This window comes from Bombina bombina, chromosome 1, assembly GCF_027579735.1.
Source record: "Bombina bombina isolate aBomBom1 chromosome 1, aBomBom1.pri, whole genome shotgun sequence".
NCBI lineage: Eukaryota > Metazoa > Chordata > Amphibia > Anura > Bombinatoridae > Bombina > Bombina bombina.
In genome coordinates this window covers 724,187,031-724,209,595 of record NC_069499.1, presented here as the reverse complement: position 1 = coordinate 724,209,595, position 22,565 = coordinate 724,187,031, and positions in this window count along the sequence as shown.

Here is a 22,565-nt window from a genome sequence, read left to right as displayed (position 1 = left end):
ATATAAACACTATCTAATAAAAATTATTCATATTAATATTAAAAAAAATAATAAAAATATGGTTAAAAAATGGTTAAAAGACATATATGGTATATCACAAGGGGTTTGAATGCAAATAAACTTTACTTCTGATGGTGTTAACACTGGAACCACTTGTAATCTGACCCTATATTAGCAGCATAAATATAGAAGCTATAGCAAGTTATTCTGAAAAATGTTAAAATCCTCTTTCCAATACAACATCCAGTACATGATAAAAAATGATATCTTATCTATAACAAATATTACATTATGCTTTGCATGATAATACACAGCTTATCATCAAATGAGTGCATTAATGGAAATGCTTTATTAATCCTTATTCTAGCTTTTTGCTATAAAATGAAGTACATCATTTTTACAATGCCTACATGAATTGAGGATAAGAAAACACAAATAAATTATTTGATGGTGGGGGAAAAATTGTTCAACTTGTAAATGATCTTCCAAAAATCCATATAAGGGCATAATTAAGCCTAACAAAAAACTTCTATTGTTTGTTTTTGCATGAAAAAAGAGTGACTTCAGTGCTCCACTTTACCTTAGTATGGTTATGACACTGGGATAGATGTAATATAGCTTAGCTTGCATATATAAAAAAAACTAATACTGTGAGATCAATCTGGTCTGCAAAGCTCCTTGTGGAATTTATAAATGTTAAAATACTGTTGAAACCTTTATCTCACTTAAGGAAGTTTACTACATTTCTGGAGGACAAAACAAGGAAATACCCTATGAATAAATACCCTGAAGAATGTGAGTTTTATTTATTTTACTGTAAGCATTGAGTAAATTATCCAGTAATTCAATGCAAATTTAAATAGTAGCTGTTTTTAACGTATATCCCTATATGCATTACTAAAGAAAAAAATAAAATATGAAGTCTAATATGAATATTTGTAATCAATACAATGAGCTTCGTAGTCCCTATAAACTGTATATTTAATTAATTTTGTTCAGCTGTGTGCTATAAATATTAATTTAAAACACATCAATTAAATAATACTAGTGGCTTTAACAAGGTTATTTACATTTTTAAGTTGAATGCAACAAATATATCTTTCTCTCTGGTCCAAGAAAAAATGATAGTCACCTCTTTTTTTTCTCTTTTTTTTAAAAAAAGAAAAAAATAGACAATATCAGTGATAATTGTTTTGTTTTTTTTAAATAATTGTAATGTCACTGAAATTGGTAATTGCTGAATTAAAAAAAGAAGAAGCGTGTAACCAAATGTAAGCAACGCTCAAAGTATAAATAATATGCACCTAGATTAAGAGTTTTGCGCTAAACAGGGTGCGAAACTAACGCCAAAAAAGTTGCGTTATTTCACTCTCCATAGCACTGCCATTTCGAGTTACTGAAAAGCCTTCTTGTGCGTGCAATATGGTGGCATTTAGTTCCATACCGTATAAAATTCAAGGGCTGCTTTGACGAGCTAGTGCATGCTTTACCCCATAGACATCAATTTTAAGTTAGGGGGGTGTTAGGTTTAGGGGATAAGTTTAATTTAGTATTTTGCGATGTGGAGGGGCTGGCGGTTTAGGGGTTAATAGGTTTATTTAGTGGCGGCGATGTGAGAGGCCAGATGTTTATGGGTTAATAACTTTATTATAGTGTAGGCGATGTCGGGGAGCGGCGGATTAGGGATTAATAGGTTTATTTAATAGTCGTGATGTGGGTGGGCGGCAGATTAGGGGTTAAGAAGTTTAATATAGTGTTTAGGGGTTAATAGGTAGTTTATGGGTGTTAGTGTACTTTGCAACAGTTTAGTAATGAGTTTTGAGAAATATTTTTGTTTCGCAAAATCCATAACTACTGCTCTCAGATGGCGGTATGGATCATGTCGGTATAGGCTGTAACGCAATCATTTTAGCCTCAACGCGCTATGAAAATCCCACACAAAAACGTAATTTTTTTGAGTGCAGAATGGACGTTGCGTTACAGGCTAAAGTATAACTATACCGACAAGATGCGGAATATGCGTTTCTGGCCATTATGCTGGAATGACCTTTTTTTCAGCGTTAAAAGCCATAACGCAACACTTGTAATCTAGCCGATAGACAGCTGATTTGTTAAGACTGATCTTGCATCTTGCTATCACTTCAAAGCTTACTCTCTTTTCTTTATGTTGTGATAGCTTTATTTTCTAGGACCCCATAGGTTTTATTACATCTAGCACAGTTTTTCCAAGCAAATTATAAAAGGGGTGGTTTTCATGGAAACATTTCTCTTAAAATTTGATGAAAATTTGGGAATGACATAGCTCTTTAACAGAAAATATTAAAAATTATTATTTCATTGTGAAACTATTTGAGATATTTTCAACATTTTCTGCTTTATTTTTTTAATAAAAGATAAACAAATAAGCACAAATAAATATTTTGTGGATTGAAATAGAAAGTAAATATTTAATCATTATTTGATACTATAGTCATACCAGTCACACTTATAAATGGCCGTGTATTTGTGTGTTTTAATGCAACGCAGGTGTTCATTCACTTAACATTAACATCATTTTTTGCCTTCCCTCATATTATTCTAAACGTTAAGACAAACCTTCCAGAGAGAACATAAATACAAATTGGTAACGCTGTGATATTTGTATTAAACTTACAGAACAGAGTGACATCTTGTGGAAGAAGGGTGTACAGCACACATTTTACCCATGCATGCACTTTCCTTTTTATTGTCGGTTTGAATTGCTTACGTATTACATAGCACGAACAAAGACCACGGCTCATAACAAAATTGTCATTATGCTATTAAATTGATTTTTTGGCCAATGTTGTTAGTTTGCCAGTTTTTAATGGGCAAACTAGAAAGCCACTCAATGCTGCATTTTTTGTGTGACCTGCTTGTTGTGTGTTGTTGCTTTGCCCGCTCTACAATATGTAACACTCTAAGCTGTAAGCATGACATCCCTTTGTAGCCAATCCAAGGCTGCATAGTGGATTTAAAGCTAATTCCAAAAAAGGAATATAAAATGTCTTCTCCCTGCAATTATAGACTACACTAAGAACAGGGGTAAAAGAAGGTCTGTTGGTTTGATTTTAATCAAGAAGCAATGAAAAAGCAGTAATACATAAGACTTTCAATTATATGGATCTAGTCTTTATTTTCAGACACATTTCTTACACATTTCTTATACAGCACATAGAATGAAGGCAGGTAAAATTATTGTTAAAAATATTAAAATGTGCTTGTTCACAAGAAATGGTAAAAATGTATCTTCTATATACTATAGTGTTCTCCAACAGAGTTTAAATATTTTACACATGAATACACAAATGCAGGTGCTAGGTATCTAATTTCTGTGAGATATATATATATATATTTGAAAGTTTAACAAATAAAAGGCAGTAATTACATCGATGTTAAGGTAGGATAGTGGATATATTTTACAAAGCACAAGTGTTCAGTGTTAGTGATGTAAGTATGCAGGCAAAATTAAAGCTGTAAAAGAAAACAACAAAGTAGATGCTTTACATATTTATTTATTTTTGGGGTTGTAATTATATATTTATAGTCTAAGTTTGTATTTTTTTTACAATGAAAATAATTGATGTTTACTGTCTATATGTCTCTATGTACGACATAAGTATGCAAGTCCAACAAATTATTGATCACGTATTGGAAGCATCATTATTTACTATCAACTTTCATAATTGATTGGTTCTTGGACCCTGCTTTTATTCATGACTGTGTTGTCATAAATCTCTGGGCGTGCAACAGTCAGATATGACTGTAGTAGTACACATTGCTCAATAAAATAAAAATGTAAAATAATCTATGAGAACATGTATGTTGGTGGAAAACTGGTATCCTAGGGCTTCACAGTTGCTGAGCTGAGTTGCTTTAACAGCTTTTATGTAAGATTATACAGAGTAACTATTGAACATTTATATTGATGTGCATCATTTTACAACAGGTATTTGTATCCATAAAGCATCTTCAAAGGGAATATTGATAATGCGTGTGGTGACTAAAATGCTTGGTAAAGTACTCTTTTTAATGATTCATTTAAATCCTCTTAAATATATAAATGATAAAAGGTGAGCCCAAAACTATTACCACCCCTCATTTATTTGAAGAAGAAAAATGCTAGGTAATGAGGATTTACAAAAAAAAAACCCATCATCCTTATATGATGCTACTTAATGGTATTTATGTAGTTATTCTAACTATTCATTTCGTATCAATTAGCAAGTCCCGTTCTGATTTAATTATACTTCTATATACAACAGAAAGGAAAATGTACTTTGAACAGAAGATAAAGTGTTGTTAAATATAACTGAAAAAAGCAGTTAAGTGCTGTGTAGAATTTTGGCCACTTGATGGCAGGTGCCACACAGTGAAGAAGATCACTGATATTGCATTATTTAGAATTCTGGATTTAATTCTCTCTAGTGAGAGGAGTTGTCAATTTCTGTGTTACCATACAGAACCGATTCATTAAAGTGTGAGACAGCTTTCCAGAGGTTTATGAAACATAGAGACATTTTGAAATTTAGCGTATTTACCCATTTGGGCCTGGATTACAAGTGGAGCGCAGAAATATTAGCACTACTGAGTGCTAGTACTGCTCATGTTAGATACATAGCACTCCTATTACAAGTTAAAAGCAAAAAGTTATCGCTTTAGTGAATGCCTCCAATGCACTAACATCTAGAGGTCCGTTAGCGCCACCGAGCTAACTTACTCTTCTCATAGACTTCTAGGCACGTACTACAAACCCTGTTCTGGCTTTCACTCGAAAACTAACCTGAAGGTGCACTTTGCCAAAGGGTGCTAAAGGCAAAGGTGCATTAAGAAATAGTTTAAATTAGCACTGAAATGGAAATTCTGGACCGAAACTGAACCCAAAAATTCAGAATGCACTTGGCCGAAAACCGAAACCAAATATGTATTTTTTCCCCCCAAATTATTTTAATATATATATGTATATTTGTATTATTTTTTGCATAATTAGACTATTTATTGAATGAATCTGAATTGAAAAACTGCAAGCCAATAGAATAAAATAACCACACTTATTGAAAGTAACACACTAAAATTGGACAAAAAACATCTTAAAACGAGGGGGATGGAGCCGGGCGCAACCAAGATGGCAGCGTAATTCCGAGCTCCGTTGAGGGCACAGCAATCCTTTTTTAGAATAAGGGGACTGAACAGCACTAGCCAGCACAGATAAGAAGGTTTACCACACTAGGAAACTGTTGATCACCTCCGATAATTGCGAGTGAAATCGGAAGCAGATACGAGCCGCCTCCGCAACTACTACAGTTCCCCTGTGAGGCCTGACCGCATTTAAAGCCTACTGCGCAGCGGACTTTGAGGAATAAAATATACAGCACTGGGAAGCCATACTAAGGCTACTGAGACCTTACAGCCCCACACAGACATTGGTGAGTGTCACAGAGGGAATCTCTACTCCCGAATTCCCCATTTTCAGCTGTCACATTAGACTGCGTAGTTACAGTTGAGACTATTGAGAACTAATGGGGTCTGAGAGAAACGCTTCAGGTGTCAGCTGCCCAAACACTGATATCACTGATTAAGGAACAGATTTTAGAATGGTGGGCAAATAAAAGATACCCTACAGGCAAATACTTATATTGTAAGGGGTATAGGTCTGAGACATCCTCATCACAGCAAATATATATAGAGGCTATAAGCAGGGAAGGGAACTACTGTGCACCAATCTAAGCAAGATCTGAACCAGCAAAAAGAATTGGCACTAGAACTTCGGTCACTACAGCTAAACCGACAGGGTGCTAGCGACATCACAGGCTAAATTGAATAGAAAATTATATACTAGGAGGCATACAGATTGACATCCTCTGTGTAATGGACTTAAATTCCACTCTACATTTAAAATGGCATCAAAACAAAAGCCCAGACAGGATAAGTCTAATAGGCCTCAGCCAAGTAAGAATCAATCAGTCACATCTTTCTTTAGCGCAACAGAAAAGGCAGTACATAATGATAACACAGTGCCAGGGGCAAACTCCACTCAAAAAGCTTCATCTTTGGAGCCAGAACATGATGCACAAGAACTAATACAAGTCCCGGCAGATGTACTTTCCTCCCTCCCATCCAAGCAGGATATAGCTGATATTGTCTGTGCATGTGTCCGGGAGGAATGGGCAGATCTCAAACAAGACGTACATGCATTAGGCTTTCGGGTGGAAGCACTGGAAGAGGGCAATGACTCCATGAAAGAAGAATTCAATCAGCTACAACTACGTTATGATGCCCAGCAACACTCCATGACAAGGTGGACGACTTAGAAAACAGGAGTAGGAGGAAAAATGTATGCATTCATGGGGTCCCAGAGTCTGTTTTGCTTAAAGACCTCCCCACCTATCTACCAGCCTTGTTCACTCATTTGAAAGGTGACAAATCCTCAGAAACCATCCCCTGGGACAGGGCCCATAGGGCTTTGCATCCGAAACCACCAACTTCAGCACCCCCCCAGGGATATAATTATTAAATTTAAAAACTTTTGGGACAAAGAGGAAATATTAGGCCTCTCCAGAAAGAATCAACCGATAAGATTTAGAGGCACAATCCTACAATTCTCTCCCAGATCTCTCCCAGAGGACCCTCCAACAAAGGCGGGAATTTGGCCCCCTGACACAACTCCTCCGTTTCAAAAGGATTCCTTACCAATGGGGCTTTCCAACCCAAATTTTAGTATTCCATGAGGATAAAAGACAAATCTGTAAAGATGTTTCAGATATTGGAGCCTTTTGCAAGGCTCTAAATTTAGAGGCACCTAAGATACCCCAACTGGTGGAGGGGGCACTACCTTTGCAGGACCAAGGATCCTCAGATGCCTTTCACAAATGGAGGACAGTGAGCAATCAGCAGAAGAGGACTCCCTCACCTCAACAAGCTCATACTCAGGACCCTAAAACCCAAAGAATATCGTAACCTAGATCTCCGAGGTCAAGAATTGGACGTTAAATCACAGGATAATACTAGGGTTTCCTTATCCTTATCAGGACACATACTGGGTTTGTTACATTGTTTTGATACATTGAATTACTGTTGAATTCCCATTTAGTTCATTGTTTGAGGTCTGTTGAATGTTTTATCTTGTCTTTAATAATTCAAGCAACAATTTAAAAATGGTCCCCAATATCATATAATTTTATAGAATTTAAATAATGCTGCCATCACTCATCCCCTAAACATTTTTTCTTTTCTTCAGGATAGTGGCGAGGAGGGTGGAGATGGCCCTTATAGCTGTGTCCGCCCTCAGCATCACTACAGGTCATGGTTACCTGGCTCTGTTATGTTGAATTGTTTTTATTGTATTACTGTTTATTGTTATGTTTGGTTACATTCATGGTTTTCTATTTGCTCCACACAAACAGACATTGTAGAGGACTACATTCTTACCCACACAGTATGGATCCCGCCTCCCGTAAAATAACTCTAATTACCCAAAATGTCAAGAGGTTTAACTCTCCTAGCAAACGATATAAAGCACTATCTAACCTAGCTAAACGGGGAGCAGATATTCTTTTCTTACAGGAGACCCATTTTAAAAAGCATAGAGAACCCGCATATTTTGGGGCCTAATACACTCAGCACTACCATAGCTCAGCAGGAGTCAAGACATGGGGGGTTAGCATACTTATAAGTAAGACAATACCATTTACACTTCAAAAACTAGATAGGGACATAGATGTCAGATATGTTGGGATATCTTGACTATTATTTGGTAGGAAGGTAACATTCCTGAATGTTTATGCCCCAAACTCACAACAATTGCCATTTTTTAAATCACTATTTCGTAGGTACTTAGACTTGTCACAAGGCACAGTATTTTGGGGGGAGATTTTAATTTTCCACTAGAACCAAAATTAGATACATCTAACCCAAAAACTATGACCTCTTAAAAGACCACGAATTTCCTTTGGAGGGCTCTCAAAGATCACAATCTGTACGATGTATGGAGATTTATAAAACCAGATAAGAGGGACTATACCTTTTTTTCACATCCTAACCTATCCTATAGTAGGATAGACTATGTACTAACAAATCAAGAGGGTCTCTCTTTGATAACTACAGGCAATATTGCACCAAGCTCTTGGTCAGATCATTGAGGTGAGATTTAAATGGCCAGACACACATCACACCCCAAGCAACTGGAGACTTGATAATTCCCGCTTAAGTAACTCCACAAATTTAGAGAAATTAACTAAATCACTGACTGAATATTTTGAAATAAATACAAACTCAGTCACAGACCCCTACATACTTTGGGAAGCAGATAAATGTACCATCAGAGGGGAATTCATCAAGCTTAAATCCCACATACAAAAAATAGCTAGACAACTGTATAATACTTTATCCTCTAAACTGGCCCAAGCTGAATACGCCCATAAACAAAACCCCTCTAATACCCAAATTCTAATTGCTGTAAAGTCCCTTTGTAACCAACTTAATGACTTCTTGTCAATTGAGCATCAAATATCACACATGAAAACTAAACAACTTTATTTCTATGAAGGGAATCAAGCAGGCAAACTTTTGGCTAAAGTCCACAAGAAGTAAAAACTGAAATCATATATATGACATTAAACTACCCAATAATACAAGGGTTAGGACCACTCCTGAGATTTTACAGCAATTTCATGAATTTTATTCTATGCTGTATAACATTAACCCACAGAAAAATAGGGATACGTATGACACTAGTCTACCGGACTACCTCCACACTTGTAAGCTCCCTAAACTCACTGACGAACAAATTAGAGATGTAAGTTCTGCAATAACTCCCTCAGAGATAGCTGCAGCTATAAAACTGCTAAATGCAGGGAAATGTCCAGTCCCGGATGGCCTCACGGCCAGATATTATCAAGCTTTTCAACCAATTCTCCTCCCACACTTGCTGCATATGTTTAATCTTACGTCCCTTGAGGTCACTTTCCCAGCAACTATGTTAGAAGCACATATAATCGTTTTACCCAAACCGGGTAAACCCCCAGATAGCCCATCAAATTTCAGACCTATTTCACTATTGAACGTAGACGTTAAGATCTACGCAAAAATATTGGCACACCGCCTGAATAAAATCCTCCTATCCCTGATCAACATAAACCAAGCCGGATTTACATTGAGTTGAGAGGCCCGGGACAACACTACGAAAATAGTCACTTTATTAGAATATGCGTCCTCACACCAGATTCACTCTGTATTCGCGTCAATGGAAGTGGAAAAAGCATTTGATCGGCTAGATTGGACATTCCTTAGGTAGACACTTATACAATTCGGTTTCCCCACCATATTTATAGAAAAAATATTTGCCCTTTACAGCCAACCTAGTGCTAAAATTGCATTAAATAATGATTTATCCCCCTCAATCTCAATACTGAATGGCACAAGACAGGGGTGCCCGCTCTCACCTCTGCTGTTCGTGTTGGCAATTGAAGTCCTAGCCACCAGAATGTTAAAATTAGAGGTATCCAAATAGGCCCTAAGGAATATAAAATTACCCTTTATACTGACGACATATTCCTAACGTTGTCAACTCCAATTAGCTCAATTGAATTTCTTATGGAGGAACTAATATTATACGGAACACACTCTAATTTTAAAGTGAATGCAAGTAAATCTGAGTTTCTAAGTATAGGGCTCCCTCAAGTTGATAATATAGAGAGGACCCATGAATTCAAACACCAAAAAATTTCTACAAAGTATCTAGGAGTTCTCCTTTCCACAACCCCCTACCATCTCCTTACACTTAATTATTCCTTGCTTACTAAAAATATTCAACAGGAACTATGCTCCTGGCAAAATAAAACTCTGTCCTGGATCGGTAGGATAAATGCGGTTAAGATGTCCATAGTACCAAAGATATTATATATTTTTCAAACTATCCCTATAAACATCTCAGAATCCCAGCTGCATGCATTACAAAAAATTATCAATACATTTATCTGGCAAAATAAAAGACAAAGAATAGCTAGGTCCACAATGTACCGCACAAGAGACAATGGCGGTCTAGGTGTACCGCAGTTAAAATATTACAGATGGGTCGTTTTTCTCACTCTGATAGTAGATTGGTGCAGACACTCTTCACACAAGGAGTGGGTTACACTAGAACACACTCTGGCAGGAGTATTGCAGCTGGGAGGCAGCTGTTGGCTTCTCCCCCAAAACCAACAGCTAGGACAGAACACTTCCAAAATGACTTTATAGACATATAAAATATGGGATAAACAGCTTACAAAGATCCCGAACATCTCCTCAGTTACTCCACCACTGACCCCGCTGTCCAATAATCCCAGTTTACCAATACCACCGGTCCCAGTTACAAATTTTACCACCACCTTATCTAATATACCCAAATGCTATGACGTCTTACTAAACAAGAAAATAAAGCCCAGGGTGGAGCTGTTGGATTGTTATGGGGGATATTTTGTCATTGGTTTTGATACCATCAACTCACACATTACATTCGTAATCATGCAGACAAGGAAAATATACTTCGGCCTCTCACGGCCTTTGAAACAATTTTGCTTTTCTAAAAAAGGCACATTATTCTTAATTTATAAGCTACTCTTGCAACATCACTCTAGGAGGTTACCAACTTACACAAGTAAATGGGATAAGGAACTGCAGACTCATACTACACATGAGGAATGGGTGCAAATATTTAAAAACATAAACAGATATTCCTGCAAATACAGGCGATGAATATTAAACTCCAATGTAGGTGGTATTTAACACCATTTAGACTATCCACAATATTCAAGAATACAACATCGGAATGTTGGAGAGAATGTGGGAACCCAGGCACTTTTATACATATATGGTGGCAGTGTCCCTTCATGGCCCCATTTTGGGCTAACATCATAGCTGAAATTAAAAAAGTCATAGGGATTACACTGCCATTAGATCTGGTAGTAATCATATTTAATAAATTCCCAAAGATTCATTGTAAACTTAGACTTCAGCTACTATAGCTCATGGTTAATAGTGCAAAAAGGTTAATACCCCAGAATTGGAAGCAAACTAGACCTCCCACCATTGAAAAATGGAGAGAGGTAGTATCTTCTACAATATTACTAGAAAAGTACCACTTTGTTATCTCCAAAAGACTCGACGACTACTTATCCATTTTCTTTCAATACTAATAATACCAATAGGTAAAAACAACCCATTGAACTAACAAAGGTAGGAACATACAAGAAATATTCCCAACATAAAAAAGTATAAGCCTGTTAGAAGAACAAAGCAACAATTACGTTAAGCTCTGTGGAGTTAAAAATGAAGAGGTTTCACTCTATTTGTTTTTTTTCTTTGTATCACACATGAATGTAGGTTCATTTCTTTTTTCCAAAGTTTATTTTATCCCCTTATTGTTTTTGTTCTTCCCTATACTTTATTTGATGGATAATGCAAAAACTGACCGCTTGTAATGTTTTGATTATCACTCAATAAAAATGTATAATAAAAAAAAATCTTAAAACAATAATATGCTACACAATAATTTTACAAAAAAAAAAATGAAACAGAAAAAAACTAAAATACCATTTTCGGCCAAAATGTTTCTGCAACCAAAATTGTGGTGCATCCCTACTTAAAACAATATTAAAAATCAATATACTGTATTATTCTTTATTTAGTTCTGTGTAACCGAATTAGATTTAATCGTTTTTTTTTTTTTTTTTTAACCAATTGTCCAAATAATTATAGTCCTAGAAAACTATCATTATATAGTAAGTCAAGTAATGAACTCAAACAGCAGCTCTAGGCTAGCATCAAATTTGAAATATGCTACACAATAATGTTACCAAAAATAACAGGCAAAGAAAACGAAATAACCAAAAATTACAAATTTCGGTGCATCCCTAGTTTACATAGCATTGTTCATCACTCAAAAGAAAATGTTATTTTTATTTTGAAAATGTATAGCTCTGCATATCGATATGGATAGATAGATAGATAGATAGATAGATAGATAGGTAGGTACTAGGTAGATTAATAGAAAAAAAAATTTTTTAACAGTGAAGAAGAAAACTATTTCAGCTATTTTTATTTTTAAAAGAAAAAGAAAATCAGGTGTGCATATATGTTTGTATGCTTATATGTATGTGTATGTATATATGTTTGTATGTGTGCACGTACATATAGACACATACAGTTGTGGGATTCACCATTAGTGATGTCGCAAACTTAAAATTTTCCGTTTGCGAACAGCGGACACGAACTTCCGCAAGTGTTCTAGAACGGGCGAACCGGGCGAACCGCCATTGACTTCAATAGGCAGGCGAATTTTAAAACACACAGGGACTCTTTCTGGCCACAATAGTGATGGAAAAGTTGTTTCAAGGGTACTAACACCTGGACTGTGGTGTGCCAGAGGGGGATCCATGGCAAAACTTCCACGGAAAATTACATAGTTGATGCAGAGTCTGGTTTTAATCCATAAAGGGCATAAATCACCTAACATTCCTAAATTGTTTGGAATAACGTGCTTTAAAACATCAGGTATGATGTTGTATCGATCAGGTAGTGTAAGGGTTACGCCCGCTTCACAGTGACAGACCAAACTCCCCGTTTAACGCACCGCAAACAACCGCAAACAGTCCATTTGCACAACCACAAACTCCCCATTGCCACGAGATAGATAGATTTGATAGATAGATACATAGATTAGATATATAGATCAATAGATGCAATAGATACATTTGATAGATACGATAGATAGATTTGATAGATCAATAGATAGATTTGATAGATAGATAATTTCCCAGAGAGAGAATTACAAGATGTGCGGCCTGGGACCAATGGTAAGGTTCCCAGAGGCAGTTGTGGCGCCCAAGGCTCTGATTAGAACAGAGCACTCTGGAACGTATCTGCCCTTGGCCGAATTGGAACATTCTTTTGCTTTCAGCCTGTCGGCCAAATGTCCGTCTGCCAAATGTCCTTCTGCATTTTGTCAGAGCACCGTGTGCAATCTACTGTGCCACCAGATATGAGTGGTGTGTTAAGTAGTACTATTCTTATCAGTTTAATCCCTGTTATGTCCCCTATCAGGGGACGTGTATATGGCATGGATTTTAGGAACCGGGAGATGGAAAAAGATGCTTGGTCGGTCCTCCTACTTCAAATTTGGGGCACTGCGCGTGCAATCTACTGTGCCACCAGATATGAGTGGTGTGTTAAGTAGTACTATTCTTATCAGTTTAATCCCTGTTATGTCCCTTATCAGGGGACGTGTATATGGCATGGATTTTAGGAACCAGGAGATGGAAAAAGATGTTTGGTCGGTCCGGCCACGAGATAGATAGATTTGATAGATAGATACATAGATTAGATAGATAGATCAATAGATGCAATAGATACATTTGATAGATACGATAGATAGATAGATTTGATAGATCAATAGATATATTTGATAGATAGATAGATAGATAGATAATTTCCCAGACAGAGAATTACAAGACGTGCGGTCTGGGACCCATGGTAGAACAGAGCACTCTGGAACGTATCTGCCCTCGGCCGAAATCGAAACATTCTTTCGCTTTCTATCTGTCGGCCAAATGTCCGTCTTCCAAATGTCCGTCTGCCAAATGGCCTTCTGCATTTTGTCAGAGCACCGCGTGCAATCTACTGTGCCAACAGATATGAGTGGTCTGTCAAGTAGTACTATTCTTATCAGTTTAATACCTGTTACGTCCCCTATCAGGGTATGTGTATATGGCATGGATTTTAGGAACCGGGAGATGGAAAAAGATGCTTGGTCGGTCTGGCCACGAGATAGATAGATTTGATAGATAGATACATAGATTAGATAGATCAATAGATTCAATAGATTACATTTGATAGATACGATAGATAGATTTGATAGATAAATAGATAGATTTGATAGATATATAATTTCCCAGACAGAGAATTACAAGACGTGCGGTCTGGGACCCATGGTAAGGTTACTTCTTTTTGCACAATCAAGTACAGGTTGGGGATTGCCTTTTGTGCAAAGAAATTTTGGCTGGGTACCTTCCACTGCGGTGTCCCCTATCAGGGGGCGTGTATATGGTATGGATTTTAGGAACCGGGAGATGGAAAAAGATGCTTGGTCGGTCCTCCTACTTCAAATATTGGGGCACTGCGCGTGCAATCTAATGTGCCACCAGATAGGAGTGGTGTGTTAAGTAGTACTATTCCTATCACTTTAATCCCTGTTACGTGCCTTTTTTTTGTTTTGTTTTTTGGAGCTACAGTGCAGCACCAGAGGCCAGAAAAATTTGGCATGTACACATGCCTGAAAAATTAGGTATTGTTGCAGCCGCTGCTACAGAAAAATTGATGTTTGTTTCCCTGGCAGAAAGTGCCCTAAAACATTGTGACTTGAACCCTAGTTGGTGGTGGATAAGTCACACAGGTCATCCGGCATTCGAAGATAACATACAGCAGCTTGTGGACCATTTATAGCCCAAGGCAGATCATCTCATCAGGCCTTTTTTACTCAAATGTATCACCCAATGTCAGTCCCTTCGGGATCCATCCCTCATTCATCTTAATAAAGGTGAGGAAATCTAGACTTTTTTGACCTAGGCGACTTCTCTTCTCAGTGACAATACCTCCTGCTGCACTGAAGGTCCTTTTGACAGGACACTTGAAGCAGGGCAGGCCAGAAGTTCTATCGCAAATTGGGATAGCTCAGGCCACAGGTCAAGCCTGCACACCCAGTAGTCAAGGGGTTCATCGCTCCTCAGAGTGTTGAGATCTGCAGTTAAGACGAGATAGTCTGCTACCTGTCGGTCGAGTCGTTCTCTGAGGGTGGACCCCATAGGGCTGTTGTGATGCATAGGAGTTAAAAAGCTCCGCATGTCCTCCATCAACAACACGTCTGTAAAGCGTCCTGTCCTTGCCGGCATGGTCGTGGGAGTCGGAGGATTACTTTCACCTCTTCCCCTGTTAGATTCCCGTTGTGCTGTGACATCACCCTTATACGCTTTGTAAAGCATACTTTTTAATTTATTTTGGAACTGCTGCATCCTTTCCGACTTTTGGTCGGGAATTTGGTAATATTTCAGGCACTTTATGCTTATACCGGGGGTCTAGTAGCGTGGACACCCAGTACAGGTCCTTCTCCTTCAGCTTTTTTATATATAAGGTTCACTCAACAGGCACGACAGCATGAAAGACCCCATTTGCACTAGGTTGGATGCCAAGCTACTCATGTCCCGTTCCTTGTCCTCAGTAATCTCACTGAAGGTATTTACTTCCCCCCAGCCACGTACAACACCACGGGTACCAGATAGGTGACAACGAGCACCCTGGGATGCCTGTTGTGGTTGGTCTTCCTCCTCCTCAAAGCCACATTCCTCTTCTGAATCCTCTACCTCACAATCCTCTTCCAGCGTTGCCGCTGGTCCAGCAAGCGATGCTGATAAGGCTGTTTCTGGTGGTGATGGTGACCACAACTCTTCCTCTTCCACTTCACGCTCATCTACGGCGTGATCCAGCACTCTTCACAGGGCACGCTCCAGGAAGAAAACAAATGGTATGATGTCACTGATGGTGCCTTTGGTGCGACTGACTAGGTTTGTCACCTCAAAAGGATGCATGAGCCTACAGGCATTGTGCATGAGCGTCCAGTAACATGGCAAAAAAATCCCCAGCTCCACAGAGGCTGTCCTAGCACCCTGGTCATACAAATACTCGTTAACGGCTTTTTCTTGTTGGAGCAGGCGGTCGAACATTAGGAGTGTTGAACTCCAACGTGTCGGGCTGTCGCAAATCAAGTGCCTCACTGGCCTGTTGTTTCGCCGCTGGATATCTGCAAAATCCGCCATGGCTGTGTAGGAATGCCTGAAATGGCCACACACCTTCCTGGCCTGCTTCAGGATGTCCTGTAAGCCTGGGTACTTATGCACAAAGCGTTGTACGATCAGATTACACACATGTGCCATGCATGGCACATGTGTCAACTTGCCCAATTTCAATGCCGCCAACAAATTACTTCCATTATCAGAAACCACTTTGCCGATCTCCAGTTGGTGCGGAGTCAGCCACTGATCCACCTGTGTGTTCAGGGCGGACAGGAGTGCTGTTCCATTGTGACTCTCTGCTTTCAGGCAAGTCAGCCCAAGACGGCGTGACACTGCCATATCCGGGATGTGGAATAGTACCTTCGGAGCTGGGGGACTGCCGTTGATGTTGAGCAAGATGCAGCAGCAGAAGAGGGCTCAGCCGAGGAGGTTATGGAAGAGGATGGAGTAGGAGGAGTAGAGGAGGTGGCAGCAGGCCTGCCTGCAAGTCGTGGGGTGTCACCAACTCCTCTGCAGAGCCACACATTCCATGCTTGGCAGCCGTCAGCAGGTTTACCCAATGTGCAGTGTAGGTGATATACCTGCCCTGACCATGCTTTGCAGACCAGCTATCAGTGGTCAGATGGACCCTTGCCCCAACATTGTGTGCCAGACATGCCATTACTTCCTTTCGCACAATCGAGTACAGGTTGGGGATTGCCTTTTGTGCAAAGAAATTTCGGCCGGGTACTTTCCACTGTGGTGTCCCAATAGCTACAAATTTTTTGAACGCCTCAGACTCCACCAGCTTGTATGGTAAAAGCTGGAGGGCTAAGAGTTCAGACAAGCCAGCTGTCAGATGCCGGGCAAGGGGGTGACTTTGGGACATTGGCTTCTTACGCTCAAACATGTCCTTGACAGACACCTGACTGTGGGCAGATGAGTAGGAACTGCTACAGAAGAGAGACGGAGTGGCGGATGGTTGAGAGGGGGCAAGGAGGACAGCAGTGGTTGACGTGGCTGAAGATGCTGGACCAGGAGGAGGATGACGGCTTTGAGTTTGTGTGCTGCTTCTACTCATGTGTTCATCCCATCGGTGTTTGTGATGTGAGATCATGTGCCTTCGCAAAGCAGTTGTACCTAGGTGGGTGTTGGACTTCCCACGACTCAGTTTCTTTTGGCACAGGTTGCAAATGGCATCGCTGTTGTCAGAGGCAGACACACAAAAAAAATGCCACACTGCTGAGCTCTGCGATGACGGCATTCTGGTGGTGGCAACAGCATGCGTTGATTGGCGTGCTGTCTGGCTGACCCCGGGTGCCGATGCATGCTGTCTGACTGTGCCACTAGCTCCTTGCGATGACTTCCCCCTGCTTCCAACTCGTCTCCTCCTCTCTGTCTCCCCATCTGAACTTTCCCCCTCTTCTTCTTCTCTTCTAGCGGGCACCCAAGTGACATCCACGAACGCATCATCATCAACCGCTTCACTTGTATCTGACAAATCAACAAAGGAAGCAGCAGCGGGTTCAACATCATCATCATCACACCGTACGTCCATGTCTGTAATGCTGCCTGACTGAGACATATCACTGTTATCTACATCCTCTGTCAATGATGGTTGCGCATCACTCATTTCTTCAAACTGATGTGTCAATAACTCCTCTGACAGATCAAGTGAAGCAGCTGTGAGTTTTTTTTTTTAAATTTACACTACTGTTACAAAAGATATGAGTGGTGGCACTAGTTGGCAAGTGGGCCTGGCACACACTGGAAGGCAGGCAACTGCAATTAGATTACACTAGCAGACTGATGTTTCACAGTCAAAAAAGTTTTTTTTTTTAATTTACACTACTGTTACAACAGATATGAGTGGTGGCACTAGTTGGCAAGTGGGCCTGGCACACACGCTGGCAGGCAGGCAACTGCAATTAGATTACACTAGCAGACTGATGTTAAACAGTCAAAAAAGTTTTTAAAAAAAAAATTTACACTACTGTTACAACAGATATGAGTGGTGGCACTAGTTGGCAAGTGGCCTGGCACACACACTGGCAGGCAACTGCAATTAGATTACACTAGCAGACTGATGTTTCACAGTCAAAAAGTTTTTATTTTTAAATTTACACTACTGTTACAACAGATATGAGTGGTGGCACTAGTTGGCAAGTGGGCCTGGCACACACGCTGGCAGACAGGCAACGGCAATTAGATTACACTAGCAGACTGATGTTTCACAGTCAAAAAAGTTTTTTTTTTTTAAATTTACACTACTGTTACCAGAGATATGAGTGGTGACACTAGTTGGCAAATGGGCCTGGCACACACCCTGGCAGGCAGGCAACTGCAATTAGATTACACTAGCAGACTGATGTTTCACAGTCAAAAACTTTTTTTTTTAATTTTTTTAATTTACACTACTGTTACAACAGATATGAGTGGTGGCACTAGTTCCCAGATAGCAAGGAGAACTTGCCACAGACTTGTAGCAAACTTTTGCTGTAAGTCAGTCAAACTTGCTGCAAGTTTTCACTGGCAAGTGTGTTTACTTGCAGAATAATTGCAGCAAAAGTTCTAGTTGACACTTTTTCAACTTGCAGCAAGTTTACCTGGCAAGTCTCTAGCAAGAGAATTTCTGGCAAGTCAACTGCAAGAGCTCTGCAAGTTTGTTGCCAATTTCTGGCAAGTCAACTGCAAGAGCTCTGCAAGTTTGTTATCAATGTCTGGCAAGTCAACTGCAAGAGCTCTGCAAGTGTCTAGTCAATTTCTGGCAAGTTAACAGCAAGAGCTCTGCAAGTCTGCTGCAAATTTCTGACAAGCCAACAGCAAGAGCTCTGCAAGTCTGCAGCAAATTTCTGACAATTTAACAGCAAGAGCCCTTCAAGTCTACTGCAAAAGCTCTGCAAGTCTGTTACTAATCTCTAGGAAGTCAACAGCAAGAATACTGCAAATATTTAGCATATCTCTGGCACATATATCACAATTAAGAGCAGTGTCTGCCACAAGCACTACAAATGTACTATTATTTACGTCAATCATATTTATAAATTAATAATAAAATGTTTTTTTCCTGGAAAAGTTTATCTATGTAAGTTGTTTGTATGAATTTAATTGATCTTAAAGTTGTATCCATGCGTTATCTGAGGTAATATATATTCATATATACTAATATTATGACAGGTAATATATTAAAGGGACACTAAACCCACATTTTTTCTTTTATGATTCAGACAAAGCATGCAATTTTAAGCAATTTTCTAATTTACTTCTATTATAATTTTTTTCCGTTTTCTTCCTATTTTTATTTGAAAAAGCAGGAAAGTAAGTTCAAGAGTTGGCCCATATTTGGTTCAGCACAAGGGTAGCGCTTGCTGATTGGTGCCTAAATGTAGCTACCAATCAGCAAGCACTACCCAGGTGCTAAAACAAAAATGGGCCGGTTCCTATTCTTACATTTCTGCTTTTTCAAAAAAAGATAGCAAGAGAATGAAGAAAATGGATAATAGGAGTACATTAGAAAATTGCTTAAAATTGCATGCTCTATCTGAATCATAAAAGCAAAACAATGGGTTTAGTATCCCTTTAATTTGAAAACTTGATGTATTATAACACTAATATCATTATCTCAGGTACAGTAGGGCCCCTTTTTACAGCACACCCCTTTAAGGCGTTCCACTTTTAAATCAGTCTTCAGTTCTGCCCATGGTTATTATGTTTAATGTTTTTACCTCCATTTCATTGTTTTTGGCTGTGATTTTAATTGATTATTTTCTTTATGAATATTTGTTTTACAGATATCTCCATATCTGTGCAGTTATAAAAAATAATTATTGTATATAACTAACTGCAATTGTTACCAGAAGTTAAACTAGGAAAATCATATTTATTTTTTATTGATTTCATACTTTTACTGATTTTATTAAAATTAGCCTTTGCCTGTCTGGTAAATATGATCTGTTAACCTCAATACTCTATTAAGGTAAAAATATTCACCATAAAATCCTTTAGAAATGACTCCATAAAAACAACAGCACTGACTCTTACAAAAGTAATTTAAACTTTTATTAGGCTTCAAATTTTCCAGGTATTAAAACATTTTAAATATGACATTGTAATAAACCAGAGAATAACTTATAGTATAGGCCTAGGGTACAAGTATAATGCCGATGCACAATAATGTTGACAGAACAATAAAAATATAATATGATGTCCATCTGTATCTGTTCTATAATCTTGAATTTGGCACCGACCTGTAAAAATAAAAACAAATATTACATAAACATGGGCATTCTATGCTAATTGCTTAGTTTACAGCAGAACTTTAATTTGTAGAACTAAAAAAGTAAATCTGACAAAAAAATTACACGTCTTTATTTAAACTTCAAGGTTGTGATGAATACTAAAAAAAGGAAATTTATGCTTACCTGATAAATGTATTTCTTTTTCGATATGATGAGTCCACGGATTTCCTCCTTACTTGTGGGATATCACCTCCTGGTCAGCAGGAGGAGGCAAAGAGCACCACAGCAGAGCTGTATAAATAGCTTCTCCCTTCCCTCCCAACCCAGTCATTCGACCAAAGTTAGGAAGAGAAAGGAAAAGCCAAGGTGCAGAGGTGTCTGAAGTTTAACAAAAAATAAATAAATAACCTGTCTCATAGAACAGGGCGGGCCATGGACTCATCGTATCGAAAAATAAATAAATTTATCAGGTAAGCATAAATTTCCTTTTCTTTTTCAAGATACGATGAGTCCACAGATTTCATCCTTACTTGTGGGATACAATACCAAAGCTATAGTACACGGATGAAACGGGAGGGACAAGACACGGAACCTAAACGGAAGGCACCACTGCTTGAAGAACTTTCCTCCCAAAAACAGCCTCAGTTGAGGCAAAGATATCAAATTTGTAAAATTTGTAAAAAGTGTGAAGAGACGACCAAGTCGCAGCCTTGCAAATCTGTTCAACAGAAGCATCATTGTTTGAATGTCCATGAGGAAGTAACAGCCCTAGTGGAATGAGCCGTAATCTGTTCAGGAGGCTGCTGACCAGCAGTCACATACGCAAAACGGAAGATACTCTTCAGCCAAAAAGACAGAGAGGTAGCCGTAGCTTTCTGACCCCTACGTCTCTCTGAAAAAATAACAAACAAAGAAGACGATTGTCGAAAATCCTTAGTCGCTTGGAAGTAGGACTTTAAAGCACGAACCACATCTAAATGGTTTAACAGACGTTCCTTCTGAGGAACGACAATCTCCTGATTAATATTCCTGTTCGGAACAGCCTTAGGGAAAGACCCATGATTAGAACGTAACACCACCTTATCTGAATGAAAAATAAGGTAAGGGGAATTATATTGTAATGCCAAAAACTCAGATACTGTTCGAGCAGAAGAAATAGCAACCAGAAATAAAAATTTCTACGGAATACATGGGTTCAAACGGAACCCCTTGAAAAACTAAATTCAAACACCAAGGAGTCTAAACACCGATCTGATTCTAGTCAGAGCCTGACAAAAGATTGTACATCTGGAACATCTGTCAACCGCTTAAATAACAAAAATAGATAAAGCAGAGACCAGTCCCGTTAAGGAACTTGCAGATAACACTTTCTCCAATCCTTCTTGGAGAAAAGACAAAAAATCCTCGGAATCCTAACCCTACTCCATGAGTAGCCCTTGGATTCACACCAATAAGATATTTTATGGAAAAATTTCCTAGTAACCGGGCTACGTGCCTGAATCCAAGTATCTATGACCGAATCAGAAAAACCTCGCTTGGATAAAATTAAGCGTTCAATCTCCAAGCAGTCAGCTGCAGAAAAACTAGATTCAGATGATGGAAGGGACCCTGAATGAGAAGGTCCTTCCTCAATGGAAGCTGCCATGGTGGTCGAGATGACATGTCCACCAGATCGACATACCAAATCCTGCGAGGCCACGCAAGGGCAATGAGGATCACCGATGCTCTCCCCTGTTTGACTCAAGCAATCACCCGGGGAAGGAGAGCAAACGGAGAGAATACATATGCCAGGCTGAAAGACCAAGGAACTGCCAAGGCATCTATCAGCTCGGGCCGGAATCCCTGGAACGGGACCCGAATCTTGGAAGTTTGGCATTCTGACGAGACGCCCTAAAATCTAATTCCAGCCGACCCCATCTGAGAATCAGGTTTGAAAACATTTCCGGATGGAGTGCCCACTCTCCCAGATGAAAGGTCTGTTTGTTCAGAAAATCTGCCTCCCAGTTGTCCACCCCTGGGATGTAGATCGCTGACAGATGGCAAGAGTGAGCCTCCGCCCACTGATTATTTAAGCCACTGCAGTCATCACAAAGGAATTCCTTGTTTCTCCTTGATGATTGATGTAAGCCACTGTTGTTATGAAGAATTTATCTGAAGCCAACTGAGGCCAGACCTGAAGCGCATGGAATATCGCCCTCAACTCTAGGATGTTGATGGGAATGAGAGATTCAGCTTGAGTCCATACTATCTGAGCCCTCAAGGAGTTCCAGACTGCTCCCCATCCTAACAGGCTGGCATCCGTTGTCACAATCACCCATGAAGGTCTGCGAAAGTATGTCCCCTGGGAAAAATGATCCGGCGACAACCACCATAGAAGAGAGTCCCTCAACTCCTGATCTAGAATTATTCGAGGAGACAAAATTTGAATAGTCTCCATTCCACTACCTAAGCAAGTTTAGTTGAAGAGGCCTGAATTGAAACCAAGCCAACTGTATGATGATCAATGCCG